Raw genomic sequence first — 20,305 nt, 5'->3', positions numbered from 1 at the left:
GCACCTATTGGGCGTTTGGAAGCAACGGCACTTCAAATATTTTAGTCATTTGCAAGAAGACATTGTGATAACAACGTTCTTCTGAAATGCATCGGATTAGGGCACAGTGCCTTGTTAGCGCAGGAGGCAGCGCGTCAGTCTCATAATCTGAAGGTCGTGAGTTCGATCCTCACACAGGGCAAGGCTTTTAAAAGCCGCAGTGAATCAAATGTTTGACGCCTATTACAAAACAAGCAACTCAGCAATGATTCCGCCCGGGCTCGAACCGGGGACCTTGCGCGTGTGAAGCGCACGTGATAACCGCTACACTACGGAATCCAATGAATTTTGAAACTATGACGAAGGAAAGCAATACAAGACAAAAGTAACTAAAAAAAAAGGCAAAAACATGTCGTTTGCTAGTTGCAAGATTCCGTAGTGTAGTGGTTATCACGTGCGCTTAACACGCGCAAGGTCCCCGGTTCGAGCCCGGGCGGAATCATTGATGTTTCCGCGAAGCGAACCTCGAAAGAGCCTCTGTAGGTTCTATGGTGTAATGGTTAGCACTCAGGACTCTGAATCTTGCGATCCGAGTTCAAGTCTCGGTGGAACCTGTTCCGTTAGTTGTGCCTCGGAAGCACCTATTGGGCGTTTGGAAGCAACGGCACTTCAAATATTTTAGTCATTTGCAAGAAGACATTGTAATAACAACGTTCTTCTGAAATGCATCGGATAAGGGCACAGTACCTTGTTAGCGCAGTAGGCAGCGCGTCAGTCTCATAATCTGAAGGTCGTGAGTTCGATCCTCACACAGGGCAAGGCTTTTTAAAAGCCGCAGTGAATCAAATGTTTGACGCCTATTACAAAACAAGCAACTCAAATGATTCGCCCGGGCTCAAACCGGGGACCTTGCGCGTGTGAAGCGCACGTGATAACCGCTACACTACGGAATCCAATGAATTTTGAAACCTATGACGAGGAAAGCAATACAAGACAAAAGTAGCTACAGAAAAAGGCAAAAACATGTCGCTGGCTAGTTGCCAGATTCCGTAGTGTAGTGGTTATCACGTGCGCTTAACACGCGCAAGGTCCCCGGTTAGACCCCGGGCGGAATCATTGATGTTTCCGCGAAGCGAACCTCGGAAGAGCCTCTGTAGGTTCCATGGTGTAATGGTTAGCACTCAGGACTCTGAATCCTGCGATCCGAGTTCAAGTCTCGGTGGAACCTGTTCCGTTAGTTGTGCCTCGGAAGCACCTATTGGGCGTTTGGAAGCAACGGCACTTCAAATATTTTACCCATTTGCAAGAAGACATTGTGATAACAACGTTCTTCTGAAATGCATCGGATAAGAGCACAGTGCCTTGTTAGCGCAGTAGGCAGCGCGTCAGTCTCATAATCTGAAGGTCGTGAGTTCGATCCTCACACAGGGCAAGGCTTTTAAAACCGCAGTGAATCAAATGTTTGACGCTTATTACAAAACAAGCAACTCAACAATGATTCCGCCCGGGCTCGAACCGGGACCTTGCGCGTGTGAAGCGCACGTGATAACCGCTACACTACGGAATCAATGAATTTTGAAACCTATGACGAAGGAAAGCAATACAAGACAAAAGTAGCTAGAGAAAAAGGCAAAAACATGTCGCTGGCTAGTTGCCAGATTCCGTAGTGTAGTGGTTATCACGTGAGCTTAACACGCGCAAGGTCCCCGGTTCGAGCCCGGGCGGAATCATTGATGTTTCCGCGAAGCGAACCTCGAAAGAGCCTCTGTAGGTTCCATGGTGTAATGGTTAGCACTCAGGACTCTGAATCCTGCGATCCGAGTTCAAGTCTCGGTGGAACCTGTTCCGTTAGTTGTGCCTCGGAAGCACCTCTTGGGCGTTTGGAAGCAACGGCACTTCAAATATTTTAGTCATTTGCAAGAAGACATTGTAATAACAACGTTTCTCTGAAATGCATCGGATAAGGGCACAGTGCCTTGTTAGCGCAGTAGGCAGCGCGTCAGTCTCATAATCTGAATGTCGTGAGTTCGATCCTCACACAGGGCAAGGCTTTTAAAAGCCGCAGTGAATCAAATCTTTGACGCCTATTACAAAACAAGCAACTCAACAATGATTCCGCCCGGGTTCGAACCGGGGACCTTGCGCGTGTGAAGCGCACGTGATAACCGCTACACTACGGAATCCATTGAATTTTGAAACCTATGACGAAGGAAAGCAATACAAGACAAAAGTAGCTAGAGAAAAAGGCAAAAACATGTCGCTTGCTAGTTGCCAGATTCCGTTAGTGTAGTGGTTATCACGTGCGCTTAACATGCGCAAGGTCCCCGGTTCGAGCCCGGGCGAAATCATTGATGTTTCCGCGAAGCGAACCTCGGAAGAGCCTCTGTAGGTTCCATGGTGTAATGGTTAGCACTCAGGACTCTGAATCCTGCGATCCGAGTTCAAGTCTCGGTGGAACCTGTGCAGTTAGTTGTGCCTCGGAAGCACCTATTGGGCGTTTGGAAGCAAACGGCACTTCAAATATTTTAGTCATTTTGCAAGAAGACATTGTGATAACAACGTTCTTCTGAAATGCATCGGATTAGGGCACAGTGCCTTGTTAGCGCAGTAGGCAACGCGTCAATCTCATAATCTGAAGGTCGTGAGTTCGATCCTCACACAGGGCAAGGCTTTTAAAAGCCGCAGTGAATCAAATGTTTGACGCTATTACAAAACAAGCAACTCAACAATGATTCCGCCCGGGCTCGAACCGTGGACATTGCGCGTGTAAAGCGCACGTGATAACCGCTACACTACGGAATCCAATGAATTTTGAAACCTATGACGAAAGAAAGCAATACAAGACAAAAGTTAGCTAGAGAAAAAAGGCAAAAACATGTTGCTTGCTAATGGCCAGATTCCGTAGTGTAGTGGTTATCACGTGCGCTTAACACGCGCAAGGTCCCCGGTTTAAGCCCGGCGGAATCATTGATGTTTCCGCGAAGCGAACCTCGAAAGAGCCTCCGTAGGTTCCATGGTGTAATGGTTAGCACTCAGGACTCTGAATCCTGCGATCGGAGTTCAAGTCTCGGTGGAACCTGTGCAGTTAGTTGTGCCTCGGAAGCACTATTGGGCGTTTGGAAGCAACGGCACTTCAAATATTTTAGTCATTTGCAAAAAGACATTGTAATAACAACGTTCTTCTGAAATGCATCGGATAAGGGCGCAGTGCCTTGTTAGCGCAGTAGGAAGCGCGTCAGTCTCATAATCTGAAGGTCGTGAGTTCGATCCTCACACAGGGCAAGGCTTTTAAAAGCCGCAATGAATCAAATGTTTGACGCCTATTACAAAACAAGCAACTCAACAATGATTCCGCCCGGGCTCGAACCGGGGACCTTGCGCGTGTGAAGCGCACGTGATAACCGCTACACTACGGAATCCAATGAATTTTGAAACCTATGACGAAGGAAGCAATACAAGACAAAAGTAGCTAGAGAAAAAGGCAAAAACATGTCGCTTGCTAGTTGCCAGATTCCGTAGTGTAGTGGTTATCACGTGCGCTTAACATGCGCAAGGTCCCCGGTTCGAGCCCGGGCGGAATCATTGATGTTTCCGCGAAGCAAACCTCGGAAGAGCCTCTGTAGGTTCCATGGTGTAATGGTTAGCACTCAGGACTCTGAATCCTGCGATCCGAGTTCAAGTCTCGGTGAACCTGTGCAGTTAGTTGTGCCTCGGAAGCACCTATTGGACGTTTGGAAGCAACGGCACTTCAAATATTTTAGTCATTTTGCAAGAAGACATTGTGATAACAACGTCCTTCTGAAATGCATCGGATTAGGGCACAGTGCCTGTTAGCTCAGGAGGCAGCGCGTCAGTCTCATAATCTGAAGGTGGTGAGTTCGATCCTCACACAGGCAAGGCTTTTAAAAGCCGCAGTGAATCAAATGTTTGACGCCTATTACAAAACAAGCAACTCAACAATGATTCGCCCGGGCTCGAACCGGGGACCTTGCGCGTGTGAAGCGCACGTGATAACCGCTACACTACGGAATCCAATGAATTTTGAAACCTATGACGAAGGAAAGCAATACAAGATAAAAGTAACTAAAGAAAAAGGCAAAAACATGTCGTTTGCTAGTTGCAAGATTCCGTAGTGTAGTGGTTATCACGTGCGCTTAACACGCCGCAAGGTCCCCGGTTCGAGCCGGGCGGAATCATTGATGTTTCCGCCAAGCGAACCTCGAAAGAGCCTCTGTAGGTTCCATGGTGTAATGGTTAGCTCTCAGGACTCTGAATCCTGCGATCCGAGTTCAAGTCTCGGTGGAACCTGTTCCGTTAGTTGTGCTTCGGAAGCACCTATTGGGCGTTTGGAAGCAACGGCACTTCAAATATTTTAGTCATTTGCAAGAAGACATTGTAATAACAACGTTCTTCTGAAATGCATCGGATAAGGGCACAGTACCTTGTTAGCGCAGTAGGCAGCGCGTCAGTCTCATAATCTGAAGGTCGTGAGTTCGATCCTCACACAGGGCAAGGCTTTTAAAAGCCGCAGTGAATCAAATGTTTGACGCCTATTACAAAACAAACAACTCAACAATGATTCCGCCCGGGCTCGAACCGGGGACCTTGCGCGTGTGAAGCGCACGTGATAACCGCTACACTACGGAATCCAATGAATTTTGAAACCTATGACGAAGGAAAGCAATACAAGACAAAAGTAGCTAGAGAAAAAGGCAAAAACATGTCGCTGGCTAGTTGCCAGATTCCGTAGTGTAGTGGTTATCACGTGCGCTTAACACGCGCAAGGTCCCCGGTTAGAGCCCGGGCGGAATCATTGATGTTTCCGCGAAGCGAACCTCGGAAGAGCCTCTGTAGGTTCCATGGTGTAATGGTTAGCACTCAGGACTCTGAATCCTGCGATCCGAGTTCAAGTCTCGGTGGAACCTGTTCCGTTAGTTGTGCCTCGGAAGCACCTATTGGGCGTTTGGAAGCAACGGCACTTCAAATATTTTACCCATTTGCAAGAAGACATTGTAATAACAACGTTCTTCTGAAATGCATCGGATAAGAGCACAGTGCCTTGTTAGCGCAGTAGGCAGCGCGTCAGTCTCATAATCTGAAGGTCGTGAGTTCGATCCTCACACAGGGCAAGACTTTTAAAAGCCGCAGTGAATCAAATGTTTGACGCCTATTACAAAACAAGCAACTCAACAATGATTCCGCCCGGGCTCGAACCGGGGACCTTGCGCGTGTGAAGCGCACGTGATAACCGCTACACTACGGAATTCAATGAGTTTTGAAACCTATGACGAAGGAAAGCAATACAAGACAAAAGTAGCTAGAGAAAAAGGCAAAAACATGTCGCTTGCTAGTTGCCAGATTCCATAGTGTAGTGGTTATCACGTGCGCTTAACACGCGCAAGGTCCCCGGTTCGAGCCCGGGCGGAATCATTGATGTTTCCGCGAAGCGAACCTCGAAAGAGCCTCTGTAGGTTCCATGGTGTAATGGTTAGCACTCAGAACTCTGAATCCTGCGATCCGAGTTCAAGTCTCGGTGGAACCTGTTCCATTAGTTGTGCCTCGGAAGCACCTCTTGGGCGTTTGGAAGCAACGGCACTTCAAATATTTTAGTCATTTGCAAGAAGACATTGTAATAACAACGTTCTTCTGAAATGCATCGGATAAGGGCACAGTGCCTTGTTAGCGCAGTAGGCAGCGCGTCAGTCTCATAATCTGAAGGTCGTGAGTTCGATCCTCACACAGGGCAAGGCTTTTAAAAGCCGCAGTGAATCAAATGTTTGACGCCTATTACAAAACAAGCAACTCAACAATGATTCCGCCCGGGCTCGAACCGGGGACCTTGCGCGTGTGAAACGCACGTGATAACTGCTACACTACGGAATCCAATGAATTTCGAAACCTATGACGAAGGAAAGCAATACAAGACAAAAGTAGCTAGAGAAAAAGGCAAAAACATGTCGCTTGCTAGTTGCCAGATTCCGTAGTGTAGTGGTTATCACGTGCGCTTAACACGCGCAAGGTCCCCGGTTCAAGCCCGGCGGATTCATTGATGTTTCCGCAAAGCGAACCTCGAAAGAGCCTCTGTAGGTTCCATGGTGTAATGGTTAGCACTCAGGACTCTGAATCCTGCGATCCGAGTTCAAGTCTCGGTGGAACCTGTTCCGTTAGTTGTGCCTCGGAAGCACCTATTGGGCGTTTGGAAGCAACGGCACTTCAAATAATTTAGTCATTTGCAAGAAGACATTGTAATAACAACGTTCTTCTGAAATGCATCGGATAAGGGCACAGTGCCTTGTTAGCGCAGTAGGCAGCGCGTCAGTCTCATAATCTGAAGGTCGTGAGTTCGATCCTCACACAGGGCAAGACTTTTAAAAGCCGCAGTGAATCAAATGTTTGACGCCTATTACAAAACAAGCAACTCAACAATGATTCCGCCCGGGCTCGAACCGGGGACCTTGCGCGTGTGAAGCGCACGTGATAACCGCTACACTACGGAATCCAATGAATTTCGAAACCTATGACGAAGGAAAGCAATACAAGACAAAAGTAGCTAGAGAAAAAGGCAAAAACATGTCGCTTGCTAGTTGCCAGATTCCATAGTGTAGTGGTTATCACGTGCGCTTAACACGCGCAAGGTCCCCGGTTCGAGCCCGGGCGGAATCATTGATGTTTCCGCGAAGCGAACCTCGAAAGAGCCTCTGTAGGTTCCATGGTGTAATGGTTAGCACTCAGAACTCTGAATCCTGCGATCCGAGTTCAAGTCTCGGTGGAACCTGTTCCGTTAGTTGTGCCTCGGAAGCACCTCTTGGGCGTTTGGAAGCAACGGCACTTCAAATATTTTAGTCATTTGCAAGAAGACATTGTAATAACAACGTTCTTCTGAAATGCATCGGATAAGGGCACAGTGCCTTGTTAGCGCAGTAGGCAGCGCGTCAGTCTCATAATCTGAAGGTCGTGAGTTCGATCCTCACACAGGGCAAGGCTTTTAAAAGCCGCAGTGAATCAAATGTTTGACGCCTATTACAAAACAAGCAACTCAACAATGATTCCGCCCGGGCTCGAACCGGGGACCTTGCGCGTGTGAAACGCACGTGATAACTGCTACACTACGGAATCCAATGAATTTCGAAACCTATGACGAAGGAAAGCAATACAAGACAAAAGTAGCTAGAGAAAAAGGCAAAAACATGTCGCTTGCTAGTTGCCAGATTCCGTAGTGTAGTGGTTATCACGTGCGCTTAACACGCGCAAGGTCCCCGGTTCAAGCCCGGCGGATTCATTGATGTTTCCGCGAAGCGAACCTCGAAAGAGCCTCTGTAGGTTCCATGGTGTAATGGTTAGCACTCAGGACTCTGAATCCTGCGATCCGAGTTCAAGTCTCGGTGGAACCTGTTCCGTTAGTTGTGCCTCGGAAGCACCTATTGGGCGTTTGGAAGCAACGGCACTTCAAATAATTTAGTCATTTGCAAGAAGACATTGTAATAACAACGTTCTTCTGAAATGCATCGGATAAGGGCACAGTGCCTTGTTAGCGCAGTAGGCAGCGCGTCAGTCTCATAATCTGAAGGTCGTGAGTTCGATCCTCACACAGGGCAAGGCTTTTAAAAGCCGCAGTGAATCAAATGTTTGACGCCTATTACAAAACAAGCAACTCAACAATGATTCCGCCCGGGCTCGAACCGGGGACCTTGCGCGTGTGAAACGCACGTGATAACTGCTACACTACGGAATCCAATGAATTTCGAAACCTATGACGAAGGAAAGCAATACAAGACAAAAGTAGCTAGAGAAAAAGGCAAAAACATGTCGCTTGCTAGTTGCCAGATTCCGTAGTGTAGTGGTTATCACGTGCGCTTAACACGCGCAAGGTCCCCGGTTCGAGCCCGGGCGGAATCATTGATGTTTCCGCGAAGCAAACTTCGGAAGAGCCTCTGTAGGTTCCATGGTGTAATGGGTAGCACTCAGGACTCTGAATCCTGCGATCCGAGTTCAAGTCTCGGTGGAACCTGTTCCGTTAGTTGTGCCTCGGAAGCACCTATTGGGCGTTTGGAAGCAACGGTACTTCAAATATTTTAGTCATTTGCAAGAAGACATTGTAATAACAACGTTCTTCTGAAATGCATCGGATAAGGGCACAGTGCCTTGTTAGCGCAGTAGGCAGCGTGTCAGTCTCATAATCTGAAGGTCGTGAGTTCGATCTTCACACTGGGCAAGGCTTTTAAAAGCCGCAGTGAATCAAGTATTTGACGCCTATTACAAAACAAGCAACTCAACAATGATTCCGCCCGGGCTCGAACCGGGGACATTGCGCGTGTGAAGTGCCGTTACTTCCAAACGTCCAATAGGTGCTTCCGAGGCACAACTAACGGAACAGGTTCCACTGAGACTTGAACTCGGATCGCAGGATTCAGAGTCCTGAGTGCGTGTAGTGGTTATCACGTGCGCTTAACACGCGCAAGGTCCCCGGTTCGAGCACGGGCGGAATCATTGATGTTTCCGCGAAGCGAACCTCGGAAGAGCCTCTGTAGGTTCCATGGTGTAATGGTTAGCACTCAGGACTCTGAATCCTGCGATCCGAGTTCAAGTCTCGGTGGAACCTGTTCCGTTAGTTGTGCCTCGGAAGCACCTATTGGGCGTTTGGAAGCAACGGCACTTCAAATATTTTAGTCATTTGCAAGAAGACATTCTGATAACAACGTTCTTCTGAAATGCATCGGATTAGGGAACAGTGCCTTGTTAGCGCAGTAGGCAGCGCGTCAGTCTCATAATCTGAAGGTCGTGAGTTCGATCCTCACACAGGGCAAGGCTTTTAAAAGCCGCAGTGAATCAAATGTTTGACGCCTATTACAAAACAAGCAACTCAACAATGATTCCGCCCGGGCTCGAACCGGGGACATTGCGCGTGTGAAGTGCCGTTACTTCCAAACGTCCAATAGGTGCTTCCGAGGCACAACTAACGGAACAGCTTCCACCGAGACTTGAACTCGGATCGCAGGATTCAGAGTCCTGAGTGCGTGTAGTGGTTATCACGTGCGCTTAACACGCACAAGGTCCCCGGTTCGAGCACGGGCGGAATGATTGATGTTTCCGCGAAGCGAACCTCGGAAGAGCCTCTGTAGGTTCCATGGTGTAATGGTTAGCACTCAGGACTCTGAATCCTGCGATCCGAGTTCAAGTCTCGGTGGAACCTGTTCCGTTAGTTGTGCCTCGGAAGCACCTATTGGGCGTTTGGAAGCAACGGCACTTCAAATATTTTAGTCATTTGCAAGAAGACATTCTGATAACAACGTTCTTCTGAAATGCATCGGATTAGGGAACAGTGCCTTGTTAGCGCAGTAGGCAGCGCGTCAGTCTCATAATCTGAAGGTCGTGAGTTCGATCCTCACACAGGGCAAGGCTTTTAAAAGCCGCAGTGAATCAAATGTTTGACGCCTATTACAAAACAAGCAACTCAACAATGATTCCGCCCGGGCTCGAACCGGGGACATTGCGCGTGTGAAGTGCCGTTACTTCCAAACGTCCAATAGGTGCTTCCGAGGCACAACTAACGGAACAGCTTCCACCGAGACTTGAACTCGGATCGCAGGATTCAGAGTCCTGAGTGCGTGTAGTGGTTATCACGTGCGCTTAACACGCACAAGGTCCCCGGTTCGAGCCCGGGCGGAATCATTGATGTTTCCGCGAAGCGAACCTCGAAAGAGCCTCTGTAGGTTCAATGGTGTAATGGTTAGCACTCAGGACTCTGAATCCTGCGATCGGAATTCAAGTCTCGGTGGAACCTGTGCAGTTAGTTGTGCCTCGGAAGCACCTATTGGGCGTTTGGAAGCAACGGCACTTCAAATATTTTAGTCATTTGCAAGAAGACATTGTAATAACAACGTTCTTCTGAAATGCATCGGATAAGGGCGCAGTGCCTTGTTAGCGCAGTAGGAAGCGCGTCAGTCTCATAATCTGAAGGTCGTGAGTTCGATCCTCACACAGGGCAAGGCTTTTAAAAACCGCAGTGAATCAAATGTTTGACGCCTATTACAAAACAAGCAACTCAACAATGATTCCGCCCGGGCTCGAACCGGGGACCTTGCGCGTGTGAAGTGCCGTTACTTCCAAACGTCCAATAGGTGCTTCCGAGGCACAACTAACGGAACAGGTTCCACCGAGACTTGAACTCGGATCGCAGGATTCAGAGTCCTGAGTGCGTGTAGTGGTTATCACGTGCGCTTAACACGCACAAGGTCCCCGGTTCGAGCCCGGGCGGAATCATTGATGTTTCCGCGAAGCGAACCTCGAAAGAGCCTCTGTAGGTTCCATGGTGTAATGGTTAGCACTCAGGACTCTGAATCCTGCGATCGGAGTTCAAGTCTCGGTGGAACCTGTGCAGTTAGTTGTGCCTCGGAAGCACCTATTGGGCGTTTGGAAGTAACGGCACTTCGAATATTTTACTCATTTGCAAGAAGACATTGTAATAACAACGTTCTTCTGAAATGCATCGGATAAGGGCACAGTGCCTTGTTAGCGCAGTAGGCAGCGCGTCAGTCTCATAATCTGAAGGTCGTGAGTTCGATCCTCACACAGGGCAAGGCTTTTAAAAGCCGCAGTGAATCAAATGTTTGACGCCTATTACAAAACAAGCAACTCAACAATGATTCCGCCCGGGCTCGAACCGGGGACATTGCGCGTGTGAAGTGCCGTTACTTCCAAACGTCCAATAGGTGCTTCCGAGGCACAACTAACGGAACAGGTTCCACCGAGACTTGAACTCGGATCGCAGGATTCAGAGTCCTGAGTGCGTGTAGTGGTTATCACGTGCGCTTAACACGCACAAGGTCCCCGGTTCGAGCCCGGGCGGAATCATTGATGTTTCCGCGAAGCGAACGTCGAAAGAGCCTCTGTAGGTTCAATGGTGTAATGGTTAGCACTCAGGACTCTGAATCCTGCGATCGGAATTCAAGTCTCGGTGGAACCTGTGCAGTTAGTTGTGCCTCGGAAGCACCTATTGGGCGTTTGGAAGCAACGGCACTTCAAATATTTTAGTCATTTGCAAGAAGACATTGTAATAACAACGTTCTTCTGAAATGCATCGGATAAGGGCGCAGTGCCTTGTTAGCGCAGTAGGAAGCGCGTCAGTCTCATAATCTGAAGGTCGTGAGTTCGATCCTCACACAGGGCAAGGCTTTTAAAAACCGCAGTGAATCAAATGTTTGACGCCTATTACAAAACAACCAACTCAACAATGATTCCGCCCGGGCTCGAACCGGGGACCTTGCGCGTGTGAAGTGCCGTTACTTCCAAACGTCCAATAGGTGCTTCCGAGGCACAACTAACGGAACAGGTTCCACCGAGACTTGAACTCGGATCGCAGGATTCAGAGTCCTGAGTGCGTGTAGTGGTTATCACGTGCGCTTAACACGCACAAGGTCCCCGGTTCGAGCCCGGGCGGAATCATTGATGTTTCCGCGAAGCGAACCTCGAAAGAGCCTCTGTAGGTTCCATGGTGTAATGGTTAGCACTCAGGACTCTGAATCCTGCGATCGGAGTTCAAGTCTCGGTGGAACCTGTGCAGTTAGTTGTGCCTCGGAAGCACCTATTGGGCGTTTGGAAGTAACGGCACTTCGAATATTTTACTCATTTGCAAGAAGACATTGTAATAACAACGTTCTTCTGAAATGCATCGGATAAGGGCACAGTGCCTTGTTAGCGCAGTAGGCAGCGCGTCAGTCTCATAATCTGAAGGTCGTGAGTTCGATCCTCACACAGGGCAAGGCTTTTAAAAGCCGCAGTGAATCAAATGTTTGACGCCTATTACAAAACAAGCAACTCAACAATGATTCCGCCCGGGCTCGAACCGGGGACATTGCGCGTGTGAAGTGCCGTTACTTCCAAACGTCCAATAGGTGCTTCCGAGGCACAACTAACGGAACAGGTTCCACCGAGACTTGAACTCGGATCGCAGGATTCAGAGTCCTGAGTGCGTGTAGTGGTTATCACGTGCGCTTAACACGCACAAGGTCCCCGGTTCGAGCCCGGGCGGAATCATTGATGTTTCCGCGAAGCGAACGTCGAAAGAGCCTCTGTAGGTTCAATGGTGTAATGGTTAGCACTCAGGACTCTGAATCCTGCGATCGGAATTCAAGTCTCGGTGGAACCTGTGCAGTTAGTTGTGCCTCGGAAGCACCTATTGGGCGTTTGGAAGCAACGGCACTTCAAATATTTTAGTCATTTGCAAGAAGACATTGTAATAACAACGTTCTTCTGAAATGCATCGGATAAGGGCGCAGTGCCTTGTTAGCGCAGTAGGAAGCGCGTCAGTCTCATAATCTGAAGGTCGTGAGTTCGATCCTCACACAGGGCAAGGCTTTTAAAAACCGCAGTGAATCAAATGTTTGACGCCTATTACAAAACAACCAACTCAACAATGATTCCGCCCGGGCTCGAACCGGGGACCTTGCGCGTGTGAAGTGCCGTTACTTCCAAACGTCCAATAGGTGCTTCCGAGGCACAACTAACGGAACAGGTTCCACCGAGACTTGAACTCGGATCGCAGGATTCAGAGTCCTGAGTGCGTGTAGTGGTTATCACGTGCGCTTAACACGCACAAGGTCCCCGGTTCGAGCCCGGGCGGAATCATTGATGTTTCCGCGAAGCGAACCTCGAAAGAGCCTCTGTAGGTTCCATGGTGTAATGGTTAGCACTCAGGACTCTGAATCCTGCGATCGGAGTTCAAGTCTCGGTGGAACCTGTGCAGTTAGTTGTGCCTCGGAAGCACCTATTGGGCGTTTGGAAGTAACGGCACTTCGAATATTTTACTCATTTGCAAGAAGACATTGTAATAACAACGTTCTTCTGAAATGCATCGGATAAGGGCACAGTGCCTTGTTAGCGCAGTAGGCAGCGCGTCAGTCTCATAATCTGAAGGTCGTGAGTTCGATCCTCACACAGGGCAAGGCTTTTAAAAGCCGCAGTGAATCAAATGTTTGACGCCTATTACAAAACAAGCAACTCAACAATGATTCCGCCCGGGCTCGAACCGGGGACCTTGCGCGTGTGAAGCGCACGTGATAACCGCTACACTACGGAATCCAAAGAATTTGAAACCTATGACGAAGGAAAGCAATACAAGACAGAAGTAGCTAGAGAAAAAGGCAAAAACATGTCGCTTGCTAGTTGCCAGATTCCGTAGTGTAGTGGTTATCACGTGCGCTTAACACGCGCAAGGTCCCCGGGCGGAATCATTGATGTTTCCGCGAAGCGAACCTCGGAAGAGCCTCTGTAGGTTCCATGGTGTAATGGTTAGCACTCAGGACTCTGAATCCTGCGATCCGAGTTCAAGTCTCGGTGGAACCTGTTCCGTTAGTTGTGCCTCGGAAGCACCTATTGGGCGTTTGGAAGCAACGGCACTTCAAATATTTTACTCATTTGCAAGAACACATTGTAATAACAACGTTCTTCTGAAATGCATCGGATAAGGGCACAGTGCCTTGTTAGCGCAGTAGGCAGCGCGTCAGTCTCATAATCTGAAGGTCGTGAGTTCGATCCTCACACAGGGCAAGGCTTTTAAAAGCCGCAGTGAATCAAATGTTTGACGCCTATTACAAAACAAGCAACTCAACAATGATTCCGCCCGGGCTCGAACCGGGGACCTAGCGCGTTTGAAGCGCACGTGATAACCGCTACACTATGGAATCCAATGAATTTTGAAACCTATGACGAAGGAAATCAATACAAGACAAAAGTAGCTAGAGAAAAAGGCAAAAACAAGTCGCTTGCTAGTTGCCAGATTCCGTAGTGTAGTGGTTATCACGTGCGCTTAACACGCGCAAGGTCCCCGGGCGGAATCATTGATGTTTCCGCGAAGCGAACCTCGGAAGAGCCTCTGTAGGTTCCATGGTGTAATGGTTAGCATTCAGGACTCTGAATCCTGCGATCCGAGTTCAAGTCTCGGTGGAACCTGTGCAGTTAGTTGTGCCTCGGAAGCACCTATTGGGCGTTTGGAAGCAACGGCACTTCAAATATTTTACTTATTTGCAAGAACACATTGTAATAACAACGTTCTTCTGAAATGCATCGGATAAGGGCACAGTGCCTTGTTAGCGCAGTAGGCAGCGCGTCAGTCTCATAATCTGAAGGTCGTGAGTTCGATCCTCACACAGGGCAAGGCTTTTAAAAGCCGCAGTGAATCAAATGTTTGACGCCTATTACAAAACAAGCAACTCAACAATGATTCCGCTCGGGCTCGAACCGAGGACCTTGCGCGTGTGAAGTGCCGTTACTTCCAAACGTCCAATAGGTGCTTCCGAGGCACAACTAACGGAACAGGTTCCACCGAGACTTAAACTCGGATCGCAGGATTCAGAGTCCTGAGTGCGTGTAGTGGTTATCACGTGCGCTTAACACGCGCAAGGTCCCCGGTTCGAGCCCGGGCGGAATCATTGATGTTTCCGCGAAGCGAACCTCGAAAGTGCCTCTGTAGGTTCCATGGTGTAATGGTTAGCACTCAGGACTCTGAATCCTGCGATCCGAGTTCAAGTCTCGGTGGAACCTGTTCCGTTAGTTGTGCCTCGGAAGCACCTATTGGGCGTTTAGAAGCAACGGCACTTCAAATATTTTAGTCATTTGCAAGAAGACATTGTAATAACAACGTTCTTCTGAAATGCATCGGATAAGGGCGCACTGCCTTGTTAGCGCAGTAGGAAGCGCGTCAGTCTCATAATCTGAAGGTCGTGAGTTCGATCCTCACACAGGGCAAGGATTTTAAAAGCCGCAGTGAATCAAATGTTTGACGCCTATTACAAAACAAGCAACTCAACAATGATTCCGCCCGGGCTCGAACCGGGGACCTAGCGCGTTTGAAGCGCACGTGATAACCGCTACACTACGGAATCCAATGAATTTTGAAACCTATGACGAAGGAAATCAATACAAGACAAAAGTAGCTAGAGAAAAAGGCAAAAACAAGTCGCTTGCTAGTTGCCAGATTCCGTAGTGTAGTGGTCTTCACGTGCGCTTAACACGCGCAAGGTCCCCGGGCGGAATCATTGATGTTTCCGCGAAGCGAACCTCGGAAGAGCCTCTGTAGGTTCCATGGTGTAATGGTTAGCACTCAGGACTCTGAATCCTGCGATCCGAGTTCAAGTCTCGGTGGAACCTGTGCAGTTAGTTGTGCCTCGGAAGCACCTATTGGGCGTTTGGAAGCAACGGCACTTCAAATATTTTACTCATTTGCAAGAACACATTGTAATAACAACGTTCTTCTGAAATGCATCGGATAAGGGCACAGTGCCTTGTTAGCGCAGTAGGCAGCGCGTCAGTCTCATAATCTGACGGTCGTGAGTTCGATCCTCACACAGGGCAAGGCTTTTAAAAGCCGCAGTGAATCAAATGTTTGACGCCTATTACAAAACAAGCAACTCAACAATGATTCCGCCGGGCTCGAACCGTGGACATTGCGCGTGTGAAGCGCACGTGAATACCGCTACACTACGGAATCCAATGAATTTTGAAACCTATGACGAAGGAAAGCAATACAAGACAAAAGTAGCTAGAGAAAAAGGCAAAAACATGTCGCTTGATAGTTCCCAGATTCCGTAGTGTTGTGGTTATCACGTGCGCTTAACGCGCGCAAGGTCCCCGGTTTGAGCCCGGGCGGAATCATTGATGTTTCCGCGAAGCGAACCTCGGAAGAGCCTCTGTAGGTTCCATGGTGTAATGGTTAGCACTCAGGACTCTGAATCCTGCGATCCGAGTTCAAGTCTCGGTGGAACCTGTCCCGTTAGTTGTGCCTCGGAAGCACCTATTGGGCGTTCGGAAGCAACGGCACTTCGAATATTTTACTCATTTGCAAGAAGACATTGTAATAACAACGTTCTTCTGAAATGCATCGGATTAGGGCACAGTGCCTTGTTAGCGGAGTAGGCAGCGCGTCAGTCTCATAAACTGAAGGTCGTGAGTTCGATCCTCACACAGGGCAAGGCTTTTAAAAGCCGCAGTGAATCAAATTTTTGACGCCTATTACAAAACAAGCAACTCAACAATGATTCCGCCCGGGCTCGAACCGGGGACCGTGCGCGTGTGAAGCGCACGTGATAACCGCTACACTACGGAATCCAATGAATTTTGAAACCTATGACGAAGGAAAGCAATACAAGACAAAAGTAGCTAGAGAAAAAGGCAAAAACGTGTCGCTTGCTAGTTGCCAGATTCCGTAGTGTTGTGGTTATCACGTGCTCTTAACACGCGCAAGGTCCCCGGTTTCAGCCCGGGCGGAATCATTCATGTTTCCGCGAAGCGAACCTCGGAAGAGCCTCTGTAGGTTCCATGGTGTAATGGTTAGCACTCAGGACTCTGAATCCTGCGATCCGAGTTCAGGTGTCGGTGGAACCTGTGCCGTTAGTTGTGCCTCGGAAGCACCTATTGGGCGTTTGGAAGCAACGGCACTTCGAATATTTTACTCATTTGCAAGAAGACATTGTAATAACAACGTTCCTCTGAAATGCATCGGATTAGGGAAAAGTGCCTTGTTAGCGCAGTAGGCAGCGCGTCAGTCTCATAATCTGAAGGTCGTGAGTTCGATCTTCACACAGGGCAAGGATTTTAAAAGCCGCAGTGAATCAAATGTTTGACGCCTATTACAAAACAAGCAACTCAACAATGATCCCGCCCGGGCTCGAACCGGGGACCTTGCGCGTGTGAAGCGCACGTGATAACCGCTACACTACGGAATCCAATGAATTTTGAAACCTATGACGAAGGAAAGCAATACAAGACAAAAGTAGCTAGAGAAAAAGGCAAAAACATGTCGCTTGGTAGTTGCCAGATTCCGTAGTGTTGTGGTTATCACGTGCGCTTAACACGCGCAAGGTCCCCGGTTCGAGCCCGGGCGGAATCATTGATGTTTCCGCGAAGCGAACCTCGGAAGAGCCTCTGTAGGTTCCATGGTGTAATGGTTAGCACTCAGGACTCTGAATCCTGCGATCCGAGTTCAAGTGTCGGTGGAACCTGTGCTGTTACTTGTGCCTCGGAAGCACCTATTGTGCGTTTGGAAGCAACGGCACTTCGAATATTTTACTCATTTGCAAGAAGACATTGTAATAACAACGTTCCTCTGAAATGCATCGGATTAGGGAAAAGTGCCTTGTTAGCGCAGTAGGCAGCGCGTCAGTCTCATAATCTGAAGGTCGTGAGTTCGATCCTCACACAGGGCAAGGCTTTTAAAAGCCGCAGTGAATCAAATGTTTGACGCCTATTACAAAACAAGCAACTCAACAATGATTCCGCCCGGGCTCGAACCGGGGACCTTGCGCGTGGGAAGCGCACATGATAACCGCTACACTACGGAATCCAATGAATTTTGAAACCTATGACGAAGGAAAGCAATACAAGACAAAAGTAGCTAGAGAAAAAGGCAAAAACATGTCGCTTGCTAGTTGCCAGATTCCGCAGTGTAGTGGTTATCACGTGCGCTTAACACGCGCAAGGTCCCCGGTTCGAGCCCGGGCGGAATCATTGAAGTTTCCGCGAAGCGAACCTCGGAAGAGCCTCTGTAGGTTCCATGGTGTAATGGTTAGCACTCAGGACTCTGAATCCTGCGATCCGAGTTCAAGTCTCGGTGGAACCTGTCCCGTTAGTTGTGCCTCGGAAGCACCTATTGGGCGTTTGGAAGCAACGGCACTTCAAATATTTTAGTCATTTGCAAGAAGACATTGTGATAACAACGTTCTTCTGAAATGCATCGGATTAGGGCACAGTGCCTTGTTAGCGCAGTAGGCAGCGCGTCAGTCTCATAATCTGAAGGTCGTGAGTTCGATCCTCACACAGGGCAAGGCTTTTAAAAGCCGCAGTGGAATCAAATGTTTGACGCCTATTACAAAACAAGCAACTCAACAATGATTCAGTCCGGGCTCAAACCGGGGACCTTGCGCGTGTGAAGCGCACGTGATAACCGCTACACTACGGAATCCAATGAATTTTGAAACCTATGACGAAGGAAAGCAATACAAGACAAAAGTAGCTAGAGAAACAAGGCAAAAACATGTCGCTTGCTAGTTGGCAGATTCCGTAGTGTAGTGGTTATCACGTGCGCTTAACACGCAAGGTCCCCGGTTCGAGCCCGGGCGGAATCATTGATGTTTCCGCGAAGCGAACCTCGGAAGAGCCTCTGTAGGTTCCATGGTGTAATGGTTAGCACTCAGGACTCTGAATCCTGCGATCCGAGTTCAAGTCTCGGTGGAACCTGTGCAGTTTAGTTGTGCCTCGGAAGCACCTATTGGGCGTTTGGAAGCAACGGCACTTCAAATATTTTAGTTATTTGCAAGAAGACATTGTGATAACAACGTTCTTCTGAAATGCATCGGATTAAGGCACAGTGCATTGTTAGCGCAGTAGGCAGCGCGTCCGTCTCATAATCTGAAGGTCGTGAGTTCGATCCTCACACAGGGCAAGGCTTTTAAAAGCCGCAGTGAATCAAATGTTTGACGCCTATTACAAAACAAGCAACTCAACAATGATTCCGCCCGGGCTCGAACCGTGGACATTGCGCGTGTGAAACGCACGTGATAACCGCTACACTACGGAATCCAATGAATTTTGAAACCTATGACGAAAGAAAGCAATACAAGACAAAAGTAGCTAGAGAAAAAGGCAAAAACATGTCGCTTGCTAGTTGACAGATTCCGTAGTGTAGTGGTTATCACGTGCGCTTAACACGCGCAAGGTCCCCGGTTCGAGCCCGGGCGGAATCATTGATGTTTCCGCGAAGCGAACCTCGAAAGAGCCTCTGTAGGTTCCATGGTGTAATGGTTAGCACTCAGGACTCTGAATCCTGCGATCCGAGTTCAAGTCTCGGTGGAACCTGTTCCGTTAGTTGTGCTTCGGAAGCACCTATTGGGCGTTTGGAAGCAACGGCACTTCAAATATTTTAGTCATTTGCAAGAAGACATTGTAATAACAACGTTCTTCTGAAATGCATCGGATAAGGGCACAGTGCCTTGTTAGCGCAGTAGGCAGCGCGTCAGTCTCATAATCTGAAGGTCGTGAGTTCGATCCTCACACAGGGCAAGGCTTTTAAAAGCCGCAGTGAATCAAATGTTTGACGCCTATTACAAAGCAAGCAACTCAACAATGATTCCGCCCGGGCTCGAACCGGGGACCTTGCGCGTGTGAAGCGCACGTGATAACCGCTACACTACGGAATCCAATGAATTTTGAAACCTATGACGAAGGAAAGCAATACAAGACAAAAGTAGCTAGAGAAAAAGGCAAAACATGTCGCTTGCTAGTTGGCAGATTCCGTAGTGTAGTGGTTATCACGTGCGCTTAACACGCGCAAGATCCCCGGTTCGAGCCCGGGCGGAATCATTGATGTTTCCGCGAAGCAAACCTCGGAAGAGCCTCTGTAGGTTCCATGGTGTAATGGTTAGCACTCAGGACTCTGATCCTGCGATCCGAGTTCAAGTCTCGGTGGAACCTGTGCAGTTAGTTGTGCCTCGGAAGCACCTATTGGGCGTTTGGAAGCAACGGCACTTCCAATATTTTAGTCATTTGGAAGAAGACATTGTGATAACAACGTTCTTCTGAAATGCATCGGATTAAGGCACAGTGCCTTGTTAGCGCAGTAGGCAGCGCGTCCGTCTCATAATCTGAAGGTCGTGAGTTCGATCCTCACACAGGGCAAGGCTTTTAAAAGCCGCAGTGAATTAAATGTTTGACGCCTATTACAAAACAAGCAACTCAACAATGATTCTGCCCGGGCTCGAACCGGGACTTTGCGCGTGTGAAGCGCACGTGAGAATTGCTACACTACGGAATCCAATGAATTTTGAAACCTATGACGAAGGAAAGCAATACAAGACAAAAGTAGCTAGAGAAAAAGGGAAAAACATGTCGCTTGCTAGTTGCTAGATTCCGTAGTGTAGTGGTTATCACGTGCATTTAACACGCGCAAGGTCCCCGGTTCGAGCCCGGGCGGAATCAATGATGTTTCCGCGAAGCGAACCTCGCAAGAGCCTCTGTAGGTTCCATGGTGTAATGGTTAGCACTCAGGACTCTGAATCCTGCGATCCGAGTTCAAGTCTCGGTGGAACCTGTGCAGTTAGTTGTGCCTCGGAAGCACCTATTGGGCGTTTGGAAGCAACGGCACTTCAAATATTTTAGTCATTTGCAAGAAGACATTGTAATGACAACGTTCTTCTGAAATGCATCGGATAAGGGCACAGTGCCTTGTTACCGCAGTAGGCAGCGCGTCAGTCTCATAATCTGAAGGTCGTGAGTTCGATCCTCACACAGGGCAAGGCTTTTAAAAGCCGCAGTGAATCAAATGTTTGACGCCTATTAC

The 20,305-nt window shown here is 48.6% G+C and overlaps 1 long non-coding RNA gene and 67 other non-coding genes across 68 annotated transcripts; 53 read left to right on the top strand and 15 right to left on the bottom strand.

Moving 5' to 3' along the window:
* Nucleotides 1-245: 245 nt before the first annotated feature.
* Trnav-cac (transfer RNA valine (anticodon CAC)) lies at nucleotides 246-318 on the bottom strand. The gene has a single exon. It is a non-coding gene; the product is annotated as a tRNA-Val (tRNA).
* A 90-nt stretch (nucleotides 319-408) lies between these two features.
* Nucleotides 409-481, top strand: Trnav-aac (transfer RNA valine (anticodon AAC)). The gene has a single exon. It is a non-coding gene; the product is annotated as a tRNA-Val (tRNA).
* Nucleotides 482-877: 396 nt separating this feature from the next.
* On the bottom strand, nucleotides 878-4,404 carry LOC130649236 (uncharacterized). The gene is made up of 3 exons (XR_008983022.1): nucleotides 4,315-4,404; nucleotides 1,562-1,848; nucleotides 878-948 (listed from the first exon to the last, which is right to left on the bottom strand). It is a non-coding gene; the product is annotated as an uncharacterized LOC130649236 (long non-coding RNA).
* Nucleotides 1,023-1,095, top strand: Trnav-aac (transfer RNA valine (anticodon AAC)). The gene has a single exon. It is a non-coding gene; the product is annotated as a tRNA-Val (tRNA).
* Trnaq-cug (transfer RNA glutamine (anticodon CUG)) lies at nucleotides 1,136-1,207 on the top strand. The gene has a single exon. It is a non-coding gene; the product is annotated as a tRNA-Gln (tRNA).
* On the top strand, nucleotides 1,339-1,411 carry Trnam-cau (transfer RNA methionine (anticodon CAU)). Its single transcript has one exon. It is a non-coding gene; the product is annotated as a tRNA-Met (tRNA).
* On the bottom strand, nucleotides 1,475-1,546 carry Trnav-cac (transfer RNA valine (anticodon CAC)). The gene has a single exon. It is a non-coding gene; the product is annotated as a tRNA-Val (tRNA).
* On the top strand, nucleotides 1,637-1,709 carry Trnav-aac (transfer RNA valine (anticodon AAC)). The gene has a single exon. It is a non-coding gene; the product is annotated as a tRNA-Val (tRNA).
* Nucleotides 1,750-1,821, top strand: Trnaq-cug (transfer RNA glutamine (anticodon CUG)). Its single transcript has one exon. It is a non-coding gene; the product is annotated as a tRNA-Gln (tRNA).
* Nucleotides 2,090-2,162, bottom strand: Trnav-cac (transfer RNA valine (anticodon CAC)). The gene has a single exon. It is a non-coding gene; the product is annotated as a tRNA-Val (tRNA).
* Trnav-aac (transfer RNA valine (anticodon AAC)) lies at nucleotides 2,254-2,327 on the top strand. Its single transcript has one exon. It is a non-coding gene; the product is annotated as a tRNA-Val (tRNA).
* On the top strand, nucleotides 2,368-2,439 carry Trnaq-cug (transfer RNA glutamine (anticodon CUG)). Its single transcript has one exon. It is a non-coding gene; the product is annotated as a tRNA-Gln (tRNA).
* Nucleotides 2,709-2,781, bottom strand: Trnav-uac (transfer RNA valine (anticodon UAC)). The gene has a single exon. It is a non-coding gene; the product is annotated as a tRNA-Val (tRNA).
* Nucleotides 3,189-3,261, top strand: Trnam-cau (transfer RNA methionine (anticodon CAU)). The gene has a single exon. It is a non-coding gene; the product is annotated as a tRNA-Met (tRNA).
* Trnav-cac (transfer RNA valine (anticodon CAC)) lies at nucleotides 3,326-3,398 on the bottom strand. Its single transcript has one exon. It is a non-coding gene; the product is annotated as a tRNA-Val (tRNA).
* Trnav-aac (transfer RNA valine (anticodon AAC)) lies at nucleotides 3,489-3,561 on the top strand. The gene has a single exon. It is a non-coding gene; the product is annotated as a tRNA-Val (tRNA).
* A 151-nt stretch (nucleotides 4,405-4,555) lies between the features above and the next one.
* On the bottom strand, nucleotides 4,556-4,628 carry Trnav-cac (transfer RNA valine (anticodon CAC)). Its single transcript has one exon. It is a non-coding gene; the product is annotated as a tRNA-Val (tRNA).
* Nucleotides 4,629-4,719: 91 nt separating this feature from the next.
* On the top strand, nucleotides 4,720-4,792 carry Trnav-aac (transfer RNA valine (anticodon AAC)). The gene has a single exon. It is a non-coding gene; the product is annotated as a tRNA-Val (tRNA).
* A 40-nt stretch (nucleotides 4,793-4,832) lies between these two features.
* On the top strand, nucleotides 4,833-4,904 carry Trnaq-cug (transfer RNA glutamine (anticodon CUG)). The gene has a single exon. It is a non-coding gene; the product is annotated as a tRNA-Gln (tRNA).
* A 131-nt stretch (nucleotides 4,905-5,035) lies between these two features.
* Nucleotides 5,036-5,108, top strand: Trnam-cau (transfer RNA methionine (anticodon CAU)). Its single transcript has one exon. It is a non-coding gene; the product is annotated as a tRNA-Met (tRNA).
* A 64-nt stretch (nucleotides 5,109-5,172) lies between these two features.
* Trnav-cac (transfer RNA valine (anticodon CAC)) lies at nucleotides 5,173-5,245 on the bottom strand. The gene has a single exon. It is a non-coding gene; the product is annotated as a tRNA-Val (tRNA).
* A 91-nt stretch (nucleotides 5,246-5,336) lies between these two features.
* Nucleotides 5,337-5,409, top strand: Trnav-aac (transfer RNA valine (anticodon AAC)). The gene has a single exon. It is a non-coding gene; the product is annotated as a tRNA-Val (tRNA).
* Nucleotides 5,410-5,652: 243 nt separating this feature from the next.
* On the top strand, nucleotides 5,653-5,725 carry Trnam-cau (transfer RNA methionine (anticodon CAU)). The gene has a single exon. It is a non-coding gene; the product is annotated as a tRNA-Met (tRNA).
* A 340-nt stretch (nucleotides 5,726-6,065) lies between these two features.
* Nucleotides 6,066-6,137, top strand: Trnaq-cug (transfer RNA glutamine (anticodon CUG)). Its single transcript has one exon. It is a non-coding gene; the product is annotated as a tRNA-Gln (tRNA).
* A 131-nt stretch (nucleotides 6,138-6,268) lies between these two features.
* Nucleotides 6,269-6,341, top strand: Trnam-cau (transfer RNA methionine (anticodon CAU)). The gene has a single exon. It is a non-coding gene; the product is annotated as a tRNA-Met (tRNA).
* Nucleotides 6,342-6,405: 64 nt separating this feature from the next.
* On the bottom strand, nucleotides 6,406-6,478 carry Trnav-cac (transfer RNA valine (anticodon CAC)). The gene has a single exon. It is a non-coding gene; the product is annotated as a tRNA-Val (tRNA).
* A 91-nt stretch (nucleotides 6,479-6,569) lies between these two features.
* Trnav-aac (transfer RNA valine (anticodon AAC)) lies at nucleotides 6,570-6,642 on the top strand. The gene has a single exon. It is a non-coding gene; the product is annotated as a tRNA-Val (tRNA).
* Nucleotides 6,643-6,885: 243 nt separating this feature from the next.
* Nucleotides 6,886-6,958, top strand: Trnam-cau (transfer RNA methionine (anticodon CAU)). The gene has a single exon. It is a non-coding gene; the product is annotated as a tRNA-Met (tRNA).
* A 340-nt stretch (nucleotides 6,959-7,298) lies between these two features.
* Nucleotides 7,299-7,370, top strand: Trnaq-cug (transfer RNA glutamine (anticodon CUG)). Its single transcript has one exon. It is a non-coding gene; the product is annotated as a tRNA-Gln (tRNA).
* A 131-nt stretch (nucleotides 7,371-7,501) lies between these two features.
* Trnam-cau (transfer RNA methionine (anticodon CAU)) lies at nucleotides 7,502-7,574 on the top strand. Its single transcript has one exon. It is a non-coding gene; the product is annotated as a tRNA-Met (tRNA).
* Nucleotides 7,575-7,802: 228 nt separating this feature from the next.
* On the top strand, nucleotides 7,803-7,875 carry Trnav-aac (transfer RNA valine (anticodon AAC)). Its single transcript has one exon. It is a non-coding gene; the product is annotated as a tRNA-Val (tRNA).
* Nucleotides 7,876-7,915: 40 nt separating this feature from the next.
* Trnaq-cug (transfer RNA glutamine (anticodon CUG)) lies at nucleotides 7,916-7,987 on the top strand. Its single transcript has one exon. It is a non-coding gene; the product is annotated as a tRNA-Gln (tRNA).
* A 519-nt stretch (nucleotides 7,988-8,506) lies between these two features.
* Nucleotides 8,507-8,578, top strand: Trnaq-cug (transfer RNA glutamine (anticodon CUG)). The gene has a single exon. It is a non-coding gene; the product is annotated as a tRNA-Gln (tRNA).
* Nucleotides 8,579-8,709: 131 nt separating this feature from the next.
* On the top strand, nucleotides 8,710-8,782 carry Trnam-cau (transfer RNA methionine (anticodon CAU)). The gene has a single exon. It is a non-coding gene; the product is annotated as a tRNA-Met (tRNA).
* Nucleotides 8,783-9,097: 315 nt separating this feature from the next.
* On the top strand, nucleotides 9,098-9,169 carry Trnaq-cug (transfer RNA glutamine (anticodon CUG)). The gene has a single exon. It is a non-coding gene; the product is annotated as a tRNA-Gln (tRNA).
* Nucleotides 9,170-9,300: 131 nt separating this feature from the next.
* Nucleotides 9,301-9,373, top strand: Trnam-cau (transfer RNA methionine (anticodon CAU)). Its single transcript has one exon. It is a non-coding gene; the product is annotated as a tRNA-Met (tRNA).
* A 518-nt stretch (nucleotides 9,374-9,891) lies between these two features.
* Trnam-cau (transfer RNA methionine (anticodon CAU)) lies at nucleotides 9,892-9,964 on the top strand. The gene has a single exon. It is a non-coding gene; the product is annotated as a tRNA-Met (tRNA).
* A 518-nt stretch (nucleotides 9,965-10,482) lies between these two features.
* Nucleotides 10,483-10,555, top strand: Trnam-cau (transfer RNA methionine (anticodon CAU)). Its single transcript has one exon. It is a non-coding gene; the product is annotated as a tRNA-Met (tRNA).
* Nucleotides 10,556-11,073: 518 nt separating this feature from the next.
* Trnam-cau (transfer RNA methionine (anticodon CAU)) lies at nucleotides 11,074-11,146 on the top strand. The gene has a single exon. It is a non-coding gene; the product is annotated as a tRNA-Met (tRNA).
* Nucleotides 11,147-11,664: 518 nt separating this feature from the next.
* Nucleotides 11,665-11,737, top strand: Trnam-cau (transfer RNA methionine (anticodon CAU)). Its single transcript has one exon. It is a non-coding gene; the product is annotated as a tRNA-Met (tRNA).
* A 518-nt stretch (nucleotides 11,738-12,255) lies between these two features.
* On the top strand, nucleotides 12,256-12,328 carry Trnam-cau (transfer RNA methionine (anticodon CAU)). The gene has a single exon. It is a non-coding gene; the product is annotated as a tRNA-Met (tRNA).
* Nucleotides 12,329-12,846: 518 nt separating this feature from the next.
* Nucleotides 12,847-12,919, top strand: Trnam-cau (transfer RNA methionine (anticodon CAU)). Its single transcript has one exon. It is a non-coding gene; the product is annotated as a tRNA-Met (tRNA).
* A 64-nt stretch (nucleotides 12,920-12,983) lies between these two features.
* Nucleotides 12,984-13,056, bottom strand: Trnav-cac (transfer RNA valine (anticodon CAC)). The gene has a single exon. It is a non-coding gene; the product is annotated as a tRNA-Val (tRNA).
* A 192-nt stretch (nucleotides 13,057-13,248) lies between these two features.
* Trnaq-cug (transfer RNA glutamine (anticodon CUG)) lies at nucleotides 13,249-13,320 on the top strand. Its single transcript has one exon. It is a non-coding gene; the product is annotated as a tRNA-Gln (tRNA).
* A 131-nt stretch (nucleotides 13,321-13,451) lies between these two features.
* Trnam-cau (transfer RNA methionine (anticodon CAU)) lies at nucleotides 13,452-13,524 on the top strand. The gene has a single exon. It is a non-coding gene; the product is annotated as a tRNA-Met (tRNA).
* Nucleotides 13,525-13,854: 330 nt separating this feature from the next.
* On the top strand, nucleotides 13,855-13,926 carry Trnaq-cug (transfer RNA glutamine (anticodon CUG)). Its single transcript has one exon. It is a non-coding gene; the product is annotated as a tRNA-Gln (tRNA).
* Nucleotides 13,927-14,057: 131 nt separating this feature from the next.
* On the top strand, nucleotides 14,058-14,130 carry Trnam-cau (transfer RNA methionine (anticodon CAU)). The gene has a single exon. It is a non-coding gene; the product is annotated as a tRNA-Met (tRNA).
* Nucleotides 14,131-14,445: 315 nt separating this feature from the next.
* Trnaq-cug (transfer RNA glutamine (anticodon CUG)) lies at nucleotides 14,446-14,517 on the top strand. The gene has a single exon. It is a non-coding gene; the product is annotated as a tRNA-Gln (tRNA).
* Nucleotides 14,518-14,648: 131 nt separating this feature from the next.
* On the top strand, nucleotides 14,649-14,721 carry Trnam-cau (transfer RNA methionine (anticodon CAU)). Its single transcript has one exon. It is a non-coding gene; the product is annotated as a tRNA-Met (tRNA).
* A 64-nt stretch (nucleotides 14,722-14,785) lies between these two features.
* On the bottom strand, nucleotides 14,786-14,858 carry Trnal-caa (transfer RNA leucine (anticodon CAA)). Its single transcript has one exon. It is a non-coding gene; the product is annotated as a tRNA-Leu (tRNA).
* Nucleotides 14,859-15,051: 193 nt separating this feature from the next.
* Trnaq-cug (transfer RNA glutamine (anticodon CUG)) lies at nucleotides 15,052-15,123 on the top strand. Its single transcript has one exon. It is a non-coding gene; the product is annotated as a tRNA-Gln (tRNA).
* A 544-nt stretch (nucleotides 15,124-15,667) lies between these two features.
* Trnaq-cug (transfer RNA glutamine (anticodon CUG)) lies at nucleotides 15,668-15,739 on the top strand. Its single transcript has one exon. It is a non-coding gene; the product is annotated as a tRNA-Gln (tRNA).
* A 268-nt stretch (nucleotides 15,740-16,007) lies between these two features.
* Nucleotides 16,008-16,080, bottom strand: Trnav-cac (transfer RNA valine (anticodon CAC)). Its single transcript has one exon. It is a non-coding gene; the product is annotated as a tRNA-Val (tRNA).
* Nucleotides 16,081-16,624: 544 nt separating this feature from the next.
* Nucleotides 16,625-16,697, bottom strand: Trnav-cac (transfer RNA valine (anticodon CAC)). Its single transcript has one exon. It is a non-coding gene; the product is annotated as a tRNA-Val (tRNA).
* Nucleotides 16,698-16,788: 91 nt separating this feature from the next.
* On the top strand, nucleotides 16,789-16,861 carry Trnav-aac (transfer RNA valine (anticodon AAC)). Its single transcript has one exon. It is a non-coding gene; the product is annotated as a tRNA-Val (tRNA).
* Nucleotides 16,862-17,104: 243 nt separating this feature from the next.
* Trnam-cau (transfer RNA methionine (anticodon CAU)) lies at nucleotides 17,105-17,177 on the top strand. The gene has a single exon. It is a non-coding gene; the product is annotated as a tRNA-Met (tRNA).
* A 64-nt stretch (nucleotides 17,178-17,241) lies between these two features.
* Trnag-ccc (transfer RNA glycine (anticodon CCC)) lies at nucleotides 17,242-17,314 on the bottom strand. The gene has a single exon. It is a non-coding gene; the product is annotated as a tRNA-Gly (tRNA).
* A 91-nt stretch (nucleotides 17,315-17,405) lies between these two features.
* Trnav-aac (transfer RNA valine (anticodon AAC)) lies at nucleotides 17,406-17,478 on the top strand. Its single transcript has one exon. It is a non-coding gene; the product is annotated as a tRNA-Val (tRNA).
* A 40-nt stretch (nucleotides 17,479-17,518) lies between these two features.
* Nucleotides 17,519-17,590, top strand: Trnaq-cug (transfer RNA glutamine (anticodon CUG)). Its single transcript has one exon. It is a non-coding gene; the product is annotated as a tRNA-Gln (tRNA).
* Nucleotides 17,591-17,721: 131 nt separating this feature from the next.
* Nucleotides 17,722-17,794, top strand: Trnam-cau (transfer RNA methionine (anticodon CAU)). Its single transcript has one exon. It is a non-coding gene; the product is annotated as a tRNA-Met (tRNA).
* Nucleotides 17,795-18,135: 341 nt separating this feature from the next.
* On the top strand, nucleotides 18,136-18,207 carry Trnaq-cug (transfer RNA glutamine (anticodon CUG)). Its single transcript has one exon. It is a non-coding gene; the product is annotated as a tRNA-Gln (tRNA).
* A 433-nt stretch (nucleotides 18,208-18,640) lies between these two features.
* Trnav-aac (transfer RNA valine (anticodon AAC)) lies at nucleotides 18,641-18,713 on the top strand. The gene has a single exon. It is a non-coding gene; the product is annotated as a tRNA-Val (tRNA).
* Nucleotides 18,714-18,753: 40 nt separating this feature from the next.
* On the top strand, nucleotides 18,754-18,825 carry Trnaq-cug (transfer RNA glutamine (anticodon CUG)). The gene has a single exon. It is a non-coding gene; the product is annotated as a tRNA-Gln (tRNA).
* Nucleotides 18,826-18,956: 131 nt separating this feature from the next.
* On the top strand, nucleotides 18,957-19,029 carry Trnam-cau (transfer RNA methionine (anticodon CAU)). Its single transcript has one exon. It is a non-coding gene; the product is annotated as a tRNA-Met (tRNA).
* Nucleotides 19,030-19,093: 64 nt separating this feature from the next.
* Nucleotides 19,094-19,166, bottom strand: Trnav-cac (transfer RNA valine (anticodon CAC)). Its single transcript has one exon. It is a non-coding gene; the product is annotated as a tRNA-Val (tRNA).
* A 90-nt stretch (nucleotides 19,167-19,256) lies between these two features.
* On the top strand, nucleotides 19,257-19,329 carry Trnav-aac (transfer RNA valine (anticodon AAC)). The gene has a single exon. It is a non-coding gene; the product is annotated as a tRNA-Val (tRNA).
* Nucleotides 19,330-19,871: 542 nt separating this feature from the next.
* Trnav-aac (transfer RNA valine (anticodon AAC)) lies at nucleotides 19,872-19,944 on the top strand. Its single transcript has one exon. It is a non-coding gene; the product is annotated as a tRNA-Val (tRNA).
* Nucleotides 19,945-19,984: 40 nt separating this feature from the next.
* Trnaq-cug (transfer RNA glutamine (anticodon CUG)) lies at nucleotides 19,985-20,056 on the top strand. Its single transcript has one exon. It is a non-coding gene; the product is annotated as a tRNA-Gln (tRNA).
* The last annotated feature ends 249 nt before the right edge of the window (nucleotides 20,057-20,305 follow it).

The sequence above is a fragment of the Hydractinia symbiolongicarpus genome, chromosome 7 (genome assembly GCF_029227915.1).
Source record: "Hydractinia symbiolongicarpus strain clone_291-10 chromosome 7, HSymV2.1, whole genome shotgun sequence".
NCBI lineage: Eukaryota > Metazoa > Cnidaria > Hydrozoa > Anthoathecata > Hydractiniidae > Hydractinia > Hydractinia symbiolongicarpus.
Note: the sequence above shows the minus strand (reverse complement) of the source record. Positions and strands in the feature narration are given on the sequence as shown.